Source organism: Cebus imitator, unplaced genomic scaffold (assembly GCF_001604975.1).
Source record: "Cebus imitator isolate Cc_AM_T3 unplaced genomic scaffold, Cebus_imitator-1.0 Scaffold105, whole genome shotgun sequence".
In the NCBI taxonomy this organism is placed as follows: domain Eukaryota; kingdom Metazoa; phylum Chordata; class Mammalia; order Primates; family Cebidae; genus Cebus; species Cebus imitator.
In genome coordinates this window covers 3,165,504-3,177,729 of record NW_016107420.1, presented here as the reverse complement: position 1 = coordinate 3,177,729, position 12,226 = coordinate 3,165,504, and positions in this window count along the sequence as shown.

Here is a 12,226-nt window from a genome sequence, read left to right as displayed (position 1 = left end):
AGCAGAGCTGGTCTCAAACTCCTGGGCTCAATTGATCCTCCTACCTAAGCCTCCCAAAGTACTGGGATTACAGGCATCAATGTCACCATGGCTGGCTTCTGATTTTTATTTTTAAAATCATGATTATTTTAAAATATACTTTTTCAAAATGAAGAAGCTTAAAATTTTAGTTCCTTCATCAAATTAGTCATATGTCAATGCTCAATAGCTACAGATGCTAATGGCTGTTGTGTTAGACACCTGAAGTCTAAAGGATCCACTTTACAGAATATAGGTTAAAGCTAGATAAATAATATCTCAAGCTGTGATTTCAGATAGTTTGTCTATCAATCAATTTCAGTAAGAGATCAAACCATGTGAACTTTACTAGGCAGATCTAAACCCTTAGGCAATCTGCATATTTCTTTTTGCATTACTAGTGCTCAGATAATATTTCAAAAATACTATTTACATGATATAAATAAATTTACCTTTACAGTACAGGGAAACGTCAAGATAAACACTTGTACACTGCTAACTTCAATGGCTTCTGATGTAGAATATAGAACTGAGGGGACAAAATGTGTTTGCTAAATATTTTATACTGAATTTAAAATTCAATAAACTAATATTATTGACATTACCAGTGGTATGGCTAAACAGGACTAAATCAGAGTTTTCTATGGGATCTTATTCTAATTTCAGCAAAATAGACTAAAAATTTAAAAATAGTTGGGCATGTTATTTGATAATAGATGTTTAATTCCAATTTTAGAATTCAAAAAGTTTTGTAATCCATGATTTACTCATTTTTTCTGATATATGTAATAAATTTCCATCCCATTCCAGTGTTGAAAAACCATAATATAATAACATCTTTTACACTTGATATAAAAAATAATAAAATATAAGGGAACCTAAAAAATATAAGGGAACTAAATTTGTAATCATGCAGTCACCCTATTGGCTTAAATCATAAAGCATTATATAATGCAGTACATAATTATGTACATATTTTTCTCAGTGATAAAAAACACATACATTAAGAAGATATAATTAATAGACCATTATCATTGAAGCTCCCTTCCATAGAATATAAAGTGGTTAATACAAAATAGCTACACTAATGTATCTACTACTATAAATAAGTGTTGTAAAAATTAAGAACGTTATGCTCCTTGGAAAACATCTTGACTATAAAAACGCTCATAACATCTCAACATATGGAAAACATGCATCATGTAAAATATATCAATACATCATAGTTTTGATGAGAAATATTAGAATAGACAATATTTTATTGGAAGCAGAATACTGTTATATTCATTTATTTTGGAATAAGTTCTGTTTATCCTTGAATCTAAGGATTTAAATAGACATGGTAAGTCATAAACTGGTACATACCAGAAAAATTATCATTTGAAATGGGTGTATTATTGAAGTCTAATGGGAGACAGTACTAGAAAAAAAATGCACCACTTATGCTTTATAGAATTTGATGGGTGCAGAATATTAACGTAAGATACAAGTCAGTGGAAGCATAAGGAAAATTCAAATCATGAGGATGTGAGTGAAGTAGTTACTCTTTTTTTGTTTGTTTTGAGACCGAGTGTCACTCAGTCTCGGAGGCTGGAGTGCAATGGTGAGATCTCAGCCCATTGCAACCTCCACCTCCTGGATTCAAGTGATTCTCCTGCCTCAGCCTCCTGAGTAGCTGAGATTACAGGCGCGCACTACCACACCCAGCTAATTTTTGTAATTTTAGTAGATACGAGGCTTCACCATATTGGTCAGACTGGTATCAAACTCCTGAACTCATGATCCACCCACCTCAGCCTCCCAAAGTGCTGGGATTACAGGTGTGAGCCCCTGAGCCTGGCCAGTAGTTACTCTTATAAATTATTTTGCCATTTTACCAAACCAGTAGTTAGATAGCAGAATATTTTTGACACACACACACACACACACACACACACACACACGCACAAACAGATATTAAATGTGGCCAAACTTTTTTTTTTTTTTTGAGACTTTATTCCGACTATAGCTCAGTCTTTTCTCAGGGATAGGTTAAATTTTCATTAAATTATATAACACTGTACCATTTCGAATGAGATTTACAAACAAAGATATGGACTCAAGATTCAGGGTTCATGTATTCAGAAAACATAGACTAGGAGTTAACCTCTCCTTGCCCCAGTTTTAGCATCTGGAAAGAGTATCACCCAAGCTTTAACTCAGCTAATTATGTAAAGTGCTAATAATTGTGCCTGGTGAATAGTAAACCCAGATACATACTATTATTTTTATATTTCACATGTTATTGTCAATAAATTTTATGGTTATTTCTAATGGATACAAGTTATAAATTAAAGGTGTTTAGTATGAAGATAAACATACACTTTTACTAGTTGTCCTTCTTAGATATTTCTATCAAGAAAGGTAAACAAAATTCGATTTAATTAAAAGAGGCTTGTTTTGGATATTTTACCAAAAGAAGGAGATAATGTTAGGGTAATATAGTTTCAAATGCATGCTAATATGTGCAGATGCATGCACATAATAATTACCATATTTGAAAATTATTTCATGCTTATTTCCTTAATGACTTATCTTTTTCAGTCCTTTATTCATTAAAATTTGTCTGCCTTTTTAGCAATAACCTTTTATAATTTATCTTTTTACTGTATGTTTTATTCACTAAATATATTTTACTTGTTCTTTTTAATCTATTAGATCTATGATGAGACAAGGTAATATAATATAATACTCATTACCTCTTACATCTGAGATAAAACATACATAGAGTTTTCTTTCAGTGCACCAGATAGTAAAATTTTCCAGTGTAATAAAGAGCAAGCCAAGAAATTTTACCCTCAAGCATGTACCAGAAGATATATGTGTACCTGTACACAGAGAAACATGTAACAATGAACACAGCAACATGTGTGTTTTTGTTGTAACAATTTCATTGTCATTTATACAATGTAACATGTACCCATTTAAAGGTTATAATTCAGTGGTTTAAGTATATTCAGGATTGTACAAACACTGCCATCTAATTTTAGAAGAATTTATCAACCCAAAGATAAGCTCGTATATATCAGGATTTACTGTCAAACAATAGTTTACATTACCCCTTCAGGACATTTCATCTAAGTGGAATCATCTAACAGATCTTTGACACTGGTTTCTTTCATTTAGCATAACATTCTAAAGGTTCATTCATATTGTAGCATGTATTAGCACTTCTATCATTTTGTTAATGAAAGATATTTTATTGTATAGCTATACAACATTTTGCATAACCATTCACCAGTTGATGAATATTTGTGTTCTTTCCACTTTTGGACAACAACAAATAGTGTACCTGTGAACATTCATGTACAAATTTTTTTGTAAACATATGTTTTCATTACTTTCAGGCAGATTTCTAGGAGTGGAACTGGTGGGCAATATAATATGGTCACTCTATTTTTAGCAATGTTTAGAACTGACAGACTGTTTTATAAGGTGGTGGCAGAATATAACATTTCCGTTAGGAATGGATGACTTCAATTTACTCTTATCAAAATTGGTTATTTTCTGTCATTTTGATTATAATAATTTTAGTTGGTATGAAGTGGTATCTTGTAGATATAATTTGCACTTCCATGATGATTAATGTTATGGAGCATCTTATGTGTTTATGGGCCTTTGGAGTGTTTTCTTTTAATAAATTTCTATTCAGGGTCTTTGTCCAAATAAAAACTGGATTATTTGACTTTTCCCTGTTGAGCTGAAAGAATTTCTTAGGTATTTTGGCTACAGTTCCTTATCAGATATGTAATTTGAAAATATTTTCTCTCATTCTGTGAACAGTCTTTTGAAATTCACAGCATTGTTTGCAGAATGAAAGGTATAATTTTGACAAAGTCCATTTTGTCTTTTGTTGCTGTGTTTTTGGAGACATATCAAAGAAAGTATTGCCTATTCCAAGGTCATGAATATTTACTCTATAATTTCAGGACTTTATTGTTACAACTCTTACATTTCTAGAAAAACAGGACTAAAAGAATTTATTATTAGTAGGCATGCTCTACAAAAAATATTAAAGGGAATTTTTTCAGGTTAAAATAGAAGGTACTTAATAGTAATTCATATCCTTGAAAATAAATAAATAGCACCAGCAGAGGTTGAAAAAATTATTTCATAATCATTTATTTAATAAAGAAAATGGAGAGATTTTGAAAGAAAAATGGTAGGTTAATTTTAAAAAGTATATTTGCATCATAACCTCAATAAAGCAACTGTGTTTTGCAAAAAAAAAAAAAAAAAGAATTCTTTTAATTTCACAAAAATTATGAAGATAGTTCTAGAATGTAAACAGGCAGATAATACATAAATTGTTTTCATGGGATAATTGCTTACATTTCAAATATAAAACAAACAATGTTTCATTGCCATTATGTAAACAATAACTTATCAATAATTGTAATTCTAATTTCATCCTAATTTTTCTTGTATTATATATCTAGCAAAAATGGCAAATAGCTCTTGTGTCACATTACAAGTTGTCAAGTTTACCTAGAAGAGTTGCTATATCATTAATACTAATTAAATTATGTCATTAATACTAGTAATTTTCCACTATAACATACATGTATGTGTGTGTATTCATATACATATGTGTAAAATTTGAGGTACATTGATGAACATTCAGAAAAACAATTCTGAAATAATAAAACAGATAATTCTTACACAGTAGTTATGATGAGCATGGGTCATAAAATTGGTTCCTGCAAAACTAGATTGCCAAATATTATGATTACTCAAAGTAATGCAAAAATTGGTATGTTTTTCAATGCTGTATATTTAATTTTTATGGCATGTCTAAATTTGTAAAGAAATCAGCAAGATTGTAGAAACCTAATATTGTTTTGTGACAACTTACCTCATGGATGAACTAAAAAGCATTGCAACTGCTTATGTCTCAGAAGTCAAGGCAACAGCAGGTCAGCTGGTTTGGCAAACACTGAGATCTTTGCTGCTGAGAGCTTGTTTACATTTTTCTCTTGGCCGTATATTCTGAAGCTCACCTTAGCCACCTATTCAACTTATTGTTAGGCAATCATGCATTCTCTCTTGTATCTGATTATTATGTAATACATTCAGTTGAAAGGAACTCTATCAGATAAAAATGCTCCTACTTCTTGGCAGCTTTCCTTCATTCAACGGATATTTATTTGGTAGCTACTTTCCCTCTTTCAGCGTATACTTCCTTAGTAGCTACCGTATGAGCTGTGCTAGACCAGTACTTGCAAAACAACTGTAATCTGTACTCTGTCTCTGTGTATCTTGAATAAGTATTCCTAAATGATATAGTACCTCATTTTAATGTAATTAAGTTATAAATGAATGTGTTTCCTATATAATGGAACCAGAGGTAGCTGTCAGATTAAATAATATTACTTCAGTTACCATCCCAAGTTGAGTTCAGTTTAGCTCCACCTCTAACTCTATGCTAGAATAGTTAGAAGATTTCATCACCCAAACAAAGAAGCATTTGTATATTAGAATTAGTGTCAAACAATGTTTACATTTTCTCTCTATGGATTTGCGTCTTCAAGACATTTCATCTAAATGGAAATAACTAATAGATTTTTTGGATTTAAAAGATGAGTAAGACAGTGTCTCTTCCATGTACTATCTCATAATCAATGGGCAAGGCAGCCATTATCACATAAATGAAATTGTTACTTTGATGAAGATATGGGAACCTAAGGGAAAAGAGAAAAGGGGTGCAACACAAATAGGAAATCCAAGTTGGGTTCCTCAAATCAGGCAATCTTGGTAGATGATTGAGCATAAAGGAAGTAGAAGATGGAAACAGGGCTTAAAGTAAGGGGGGACTACTGGGTTATTTCTTACCTATGATGCTTTGCTATTTTGATGGACTTCATAATATTATATAATTTAGTCATTTTCAAAAATACATAGGTTTGTAAAGTTAAAGTATTTGAACATATTAATTAAAAACGTTTAAAACCCATTATGGTATTTATTATCATAAGTGATGTAAGCTGAAGAATTATTCATGGCATTTTTCATTATCTTTAATAATTTTTAAGCCAAACCTTTCTTAAATGCCAGTCAAGGGCTTTTCAAAAATATATATGATAATTACTTTAATTTTTTTATGAATCTACCAGCAATTTATTTAATGTTGTTTTTCATGCTAAATATATTAGAAATTGCTAAAAATTGTAATTGACTTTTCTCTGTAGTAGTTGTAATTAAGAAAACTCCCTCCTTGTAACCCAGAACAAAATATGTTTCATGGAGAATGTTTTTATAGCTATCTTTTTGACAGGTATATGTTTTAGTTTTCATTCCGAGAACTTATCTTCAACAACTACTTTTATAATACAAAAATCCACAATTAAGAAATATTGAAAGACTTGATTCACAATTATATATTATACATATGCATACATGAGTGTATAAAATTAGAGTACATTTAAAATATACATATTTAATATATTACATATTAAATATAAACATTTCAAAATAGCAAGTCCATCTAAAGACTTTTTTTTTGTGAGGCAGAGTGTCCCTTTTTCACCGAGGCCAGAGTTCAGTGGTACAATCTCGGCTCACCACAACCTCCACTTCCTGGGTCCAAGCGATTCTCCTTCCTCAGCCTCCTGAGTAGCTGGGATTACAGGTGCACCCTACCATGCCAGCTAATTTATTTTACTTTATTTTTTGTTTTTAGTAGAGATGGAGTTTCACCCTGTTGGACAGGCTTGTCTCGAACTTTCAACTTCAAGTGATCCATCTGTCTCAGCCTCCCAAAGGGCTGGAATTCCATCTAAAAACTTTTGAAACAAGTTAATATATTCCAAACAGCAATTATGAAATTTCTAAATTAAACCATATGTACCATTTAAGCTCTCATTAATTAACTTGCTCAGTCTCTGGCTTTCACATATTTAATATATTCTTTTTTGCAAGTTTTATTTTCAAAGATTGTATGCTGTTAAAAACTTTAAAACTTGAAGCTATTCCATGTTCCATTAAATATTTTTATTTTAAACATAGACAAAGTTCAATCACAATTTATATGACTAAGTTACATAAGTTAATTATCATAATAGGCTATATCTAGTATCTTAAAGGTAGTACTTCAAATATTCAGATATTTTTAAAAGTTGATTTATGGTAATTGCCATCTTGTAGCATTCTTGTTTTCAATGTCATTTTCCCAAAAAATGATTATTTGTTTGACCCGATTTTGCATGGACATTCATTGCCTTATCTACCCTAATTTTTAGAATATTTCAATGTGGACATTGGTACAATTGTAAGCTATTTGCATACTATAACCAGTCTCAAATGTATTTTTGCTTTTGTAAGAACATTTTAATTTTTTTTAACCAGGGTGCTATGCTTCATTAAAGTACATTTTCAGTGAAAAAGCCAGTAATTTTATTGTCAATATTGAGTATATTAACATAAGTTCTTTAGTTCTAGCTAATGTAAAAGAAAACTATGTATTGAAAATGAATGAAATTAATTCAGAACAACAGTAATTTGTTTAAAAGAAAATGCATGGTTCTGAGTAATATATAAAAGTACATGTTGAACCTTCTGTAATTATTTGTCTTTGGATCAACTGTTCCTGAAAGAACTATGAAGTTTTGAGGTGTATAATGATTTTTTAAAGGAGATGTGTGTATTGCCTTTTTCACCATCAAGTTTCCCTGGAAATCAAATATTCACTTTCTAATTAAATGTGAATTTTTATTTTTTGTGCACGTTTCAGATAAAGAAAATTATTGTAAAAATATTATTAAGTAACAAAGTGTGATGACAAGGTTGGGAGTGTCAAATTCCTCTTCCATAACCATCCAACACTGAAAGAAGTTAGCTATTTTTGACTGTTTCTCTCCAAGCACATTTTGTCTTGTTAGTGAATGCCCTCTAGGCTGCCCTGGAAATTGAGTTGTTGGATATGCTGTTCAATGTTTCATGTATGGCTTAAATCCAGGAAAGAACTAAGTATATCTCCTATTCTCATTTTGGGTAAATGGGAAGGCATAGATGGTAACAAGTATTTAATAAATAATTTAAATCATTAGATATTTTAGCAGGGTGCAGTGGCTCATGCCTATAATGTTAATGATTTGGGAGGCTGAGTCAGGAGGACTGCTTGAGCCCAGGAGTTCAAGGCTACAATTAACAATGATTGCACCACAGTACTCCTGCCAGGATGACAGAATGAGACCCTATCTCAAAAAAGACAATTTGACCATGAATTCTCTAAACTATTACATTTCTAAAGCTACTCAGATATTAGATAAATAATCTTATATTTAATATTTCTAAAGCTACTCAGATTTAAGATAAATAATCTTATATTTAATATTTCTAAAGCTACTCAGATATTAGATAAATAATCTAAACCTACTCAGTACTCTTGATTTAGATTTGAGCACACATTGTTTTTGACATGTCCTGAAATGTTTCTAGGTTGCTTCTGAATAAAAATTCATAAGGATGTTGAGGATAAAATAAAATCCACGGTAAAATAATTATATTATTTATATAAGCAAAGTCTTCTATGTGTATTTTATTTCAAGATTTCTTAAAATCTCTAAATCTAATATCACATTCTAATTTCTGATAGGGAGATATGATATACAAAATTCATCTGAATATCAATCCTTCTTTTGTGAAATACAAGAATGAGTATTCCACTGAAGATAGCTTAAAAATATTTGAATTAGATCTAGAAAAAGCAAAAGCTAGCCCACTTTGTTAGAAATCAAACAGATTTTTAATAGAAATCAAACTGATTTCTATTGCTACAATCTATAACTATGCTTCTATATGTTTTAGATGATTAATAAGCAAATTATATTATTACTCTTCTTTTTCATAAATAAAGTTGCAAATTTTGTTTAAAAAATATATCAAGAATACTAAAAAATTCAAGTGTATGCACTTACAGCAGTTTACAAACCTGTTAACTTTATTGTGTGCCTGCAAGGTGATAATAATTAAATCAGAGCCCAGATGCATGTTCATAATCATTTACACTGTTTTCCCAATACAGAAGAGATACTGTCAACATAAATAATAAATAGCGAGAGACTCTCTAAAAGAAAATAATATTTACTTGGGAACAACGCATTGCAATGATAATATGCATGCCACAGTAAACTGTGTTTTGTGTTTTTTTTATTATTATTATACTTTAAGTTCTGGGGTACATGTGCAGATCGTGCAGGTTTGTTACATAGGTATATACATGCCATGATGGTGGTTTGCTGTGTTTTATATTCTAAGAGATAAAGATAAAGGCTTTAAAAGAAAAAAAATGAGAAAGATTAAATCATTGTTTTGAGATAACTATCCTGGCTACAGGCATAAATAACACGGGTGATGTCAGTCTGCGTTTGGACGGGCAGTTACCAGGCAGAAGTATTTGTCCTCACAGAAGTATTTTTTGTATAAGGTGATGATGGCGTTTGTCAAGTTTGTGTTTTTTGTCCGTTGTGACAATTTTTGGTATCAGGCATTTATGCATGAGAACATTCTTTTCATAGCTTTCCCAAAGTCTATTTATTTCTCATAGTTATTTTTTCTTTTATAATTTGAAACACAAGTTACTCCATTTTGACTTTAACAACTGTCACATTTTTTCTTTGATCCCTGATAAAAATCTTTTTCTAAAAAGCATGACTAATCAATCATCTTGTAGTTAGGTTTTGTTGTCATTCAGTGCCAAGGATTGACATGGCTCAGGCTATTGATCTGCTCCCGTGTTGGAGAGATTAAATGGTGGCTAGGAGTCAGCATGGAAATCCTTGTAACTACATTTGAGCAACAAAGAAGGCTTGAAGGCTTGAGTACCACTTATCATTTGACAATATTTCCTATAAAATTTACTAAATAACCCTACTTGCTTAATATCTCTCAATTTCAGAGATATTTTATTTTATTTATTTTTTATATATATTTTATTGCATTTTTGGTTTTGGGGTACATGTGAAGAACATGTAAGATTGTTGCACAGGTACATACATGGCATTATAGTTTGCTGCCTTCCTTCCCATCACCTTCCCATCACTCCCCACCCCCCACTGTCCCCCCTCCAGTTCCCCCCCACAGACCCCAGTGTGTGATGTTCCCTTCCCTGTGTCCATGTGTTCTCATTGTTCAACACCTTCCTATGAGTGAGAACATGTGGTGTTTGATTTTCTGTTCTTGTGTCTGTTTGCTGAGAATGATGGTTTGCTGGTTCATCCATGTCCCTACAAAGAAAGCGAACTAATTGTTTTTTATGGCTGCATATATTTTAAAGCTTTCCAGGTTCCAACTAAAAAATCTCAAAGTTTATTTTAAGTCAGAAAGACAATTCAGAATTTTGACCATAGGAAAGCGTGCCAAAGATGCCATTCCTTTGATAGCATTCTTCAACGCTCTACTTTGTCCTGTACTTGTTCTATATGTTCTCCTTCTTAAATCAGCAGACATTTTCCTTTATGATAAAAACCAACTACATAATATTAATGTATATAAAATTATTCCCTTTTTAACATTTTTCTTACCAATTTTTATTTTCTAATTACTGCTATATTTTTATCATTTTAATTTTCTTCTTAAACCTGTATTCTGAAAGACTAACCTTTAAATTATAAAAAAATTATTTTTCACAATAAAGAAATCCTTTTTATGCCTTTTAAATATTTTTTACAATCACAAGCACACATTATCTTTTGATACACTGTTTTTACTCATTTATATTCACATTTTACCTTTCAGCAACCTTAATTTTATAAATAAATTTGAACTGTGGCAATTATCAGTTTTTATAGATGAGAACAGAACCATCTTATTATTTTAGAAATGTATTTCCTCATAATATAATTTTTAATGTGCATTAATAGAACTTAATGTATTTATTTTTCCTATAATATGTAAGAAGCCAGGGACAAAGATTTTTATGTCCAGCAAATTGTTTTGAGTTGTTATCTTACTTGGAAATGACCCAGATATTTAATGAGTATCTATTATTTAATCTAACATAATGTAATTTCAAGTTTTCCAATTACATGAAAAGATAATTTATATGTGTTTATTTACATTTACCTAATTTATTAATTTTAACAATTTGTCTAGATTACTCATAAAATTGAGAAAAGTGTTTATTATTTCAAATTATTTTGTTTTGTTTTTCATCTTTGTAGGCTTGATTACTAGTTGTTCATCCAATTAACCTTAAAGTTTATTATATGGGACTTTTGCTAAAGAATCAGAAAATACAGCCTTTTTTGTTAAATCCATATTTTATTAAATTATTATTATTTATTAAAGTATCACATGAAGCTTATTTTGTTTTCAAGTTGGGTTTAGAGCAGGGTGTCCAATCTTTTGGCTTCCCTGGGCCACATTGGAAGAATTGTCTTGGGCCACACATAAAATATGCTAAAACTAGTGATAGCTGATGAGCTAAAAAAAGAAAAAATGAAAAACATACACAAAAAAACCTTTTTTTTTTTTTTTAACTGTACATAGACAGTGGGCATTTTTGGGCTTCCTGGCTCATTTTTATAAGATTTTGCTGTTTGTTTTTTTAATTAAAAAGGTTTTGCATCTTTTATTTATTTATTTTTACAATCAAAATGCTGTATATTTCAATCGATTTGAAGCAGTGCATTTCCTCCCAATGGGATATCATACAACTTAGAATGAATGTAATGAACAGAGATGGTTTTTATCGAGCATACTCAACTTAATAAAAACCACTAATGGCAGAGGAGCTGTGTTAAAGCAATAGGGGAAAAGACCAGATCTTGAAATAGAAGGCTTACAGTAGACAAGAGACAAAGTAAGACAAGGACATGAACTGAGGGTGGAAAAGCACACATAAGAAGAAAACTTGCCCAGGCGCAGTAGCTCACACCTATAATCCCAGCACTTTGGGAGCCCAAGGCAAGGGGATCACCTGAGGCCAGACACTTGAGATCAGCCTTGCCAATGGGAAACCCCATCTCTACTAAAAATACAAAAACTAGCCGGGCATATGGCATGAGCCTCTAATCCCAGCTTCCAGGGAGGCAGAGGCAGGAGAACTGCTTCAACTCGGAAGGCAGAGGTTGTGGTGAGCCGAAATCATACCAGTGCTTTCCAACATGACATGATTTTTCTATTTGTAACATATTAAATTCCATTTCTCCTGAAATCTTTTTTTCTTTTT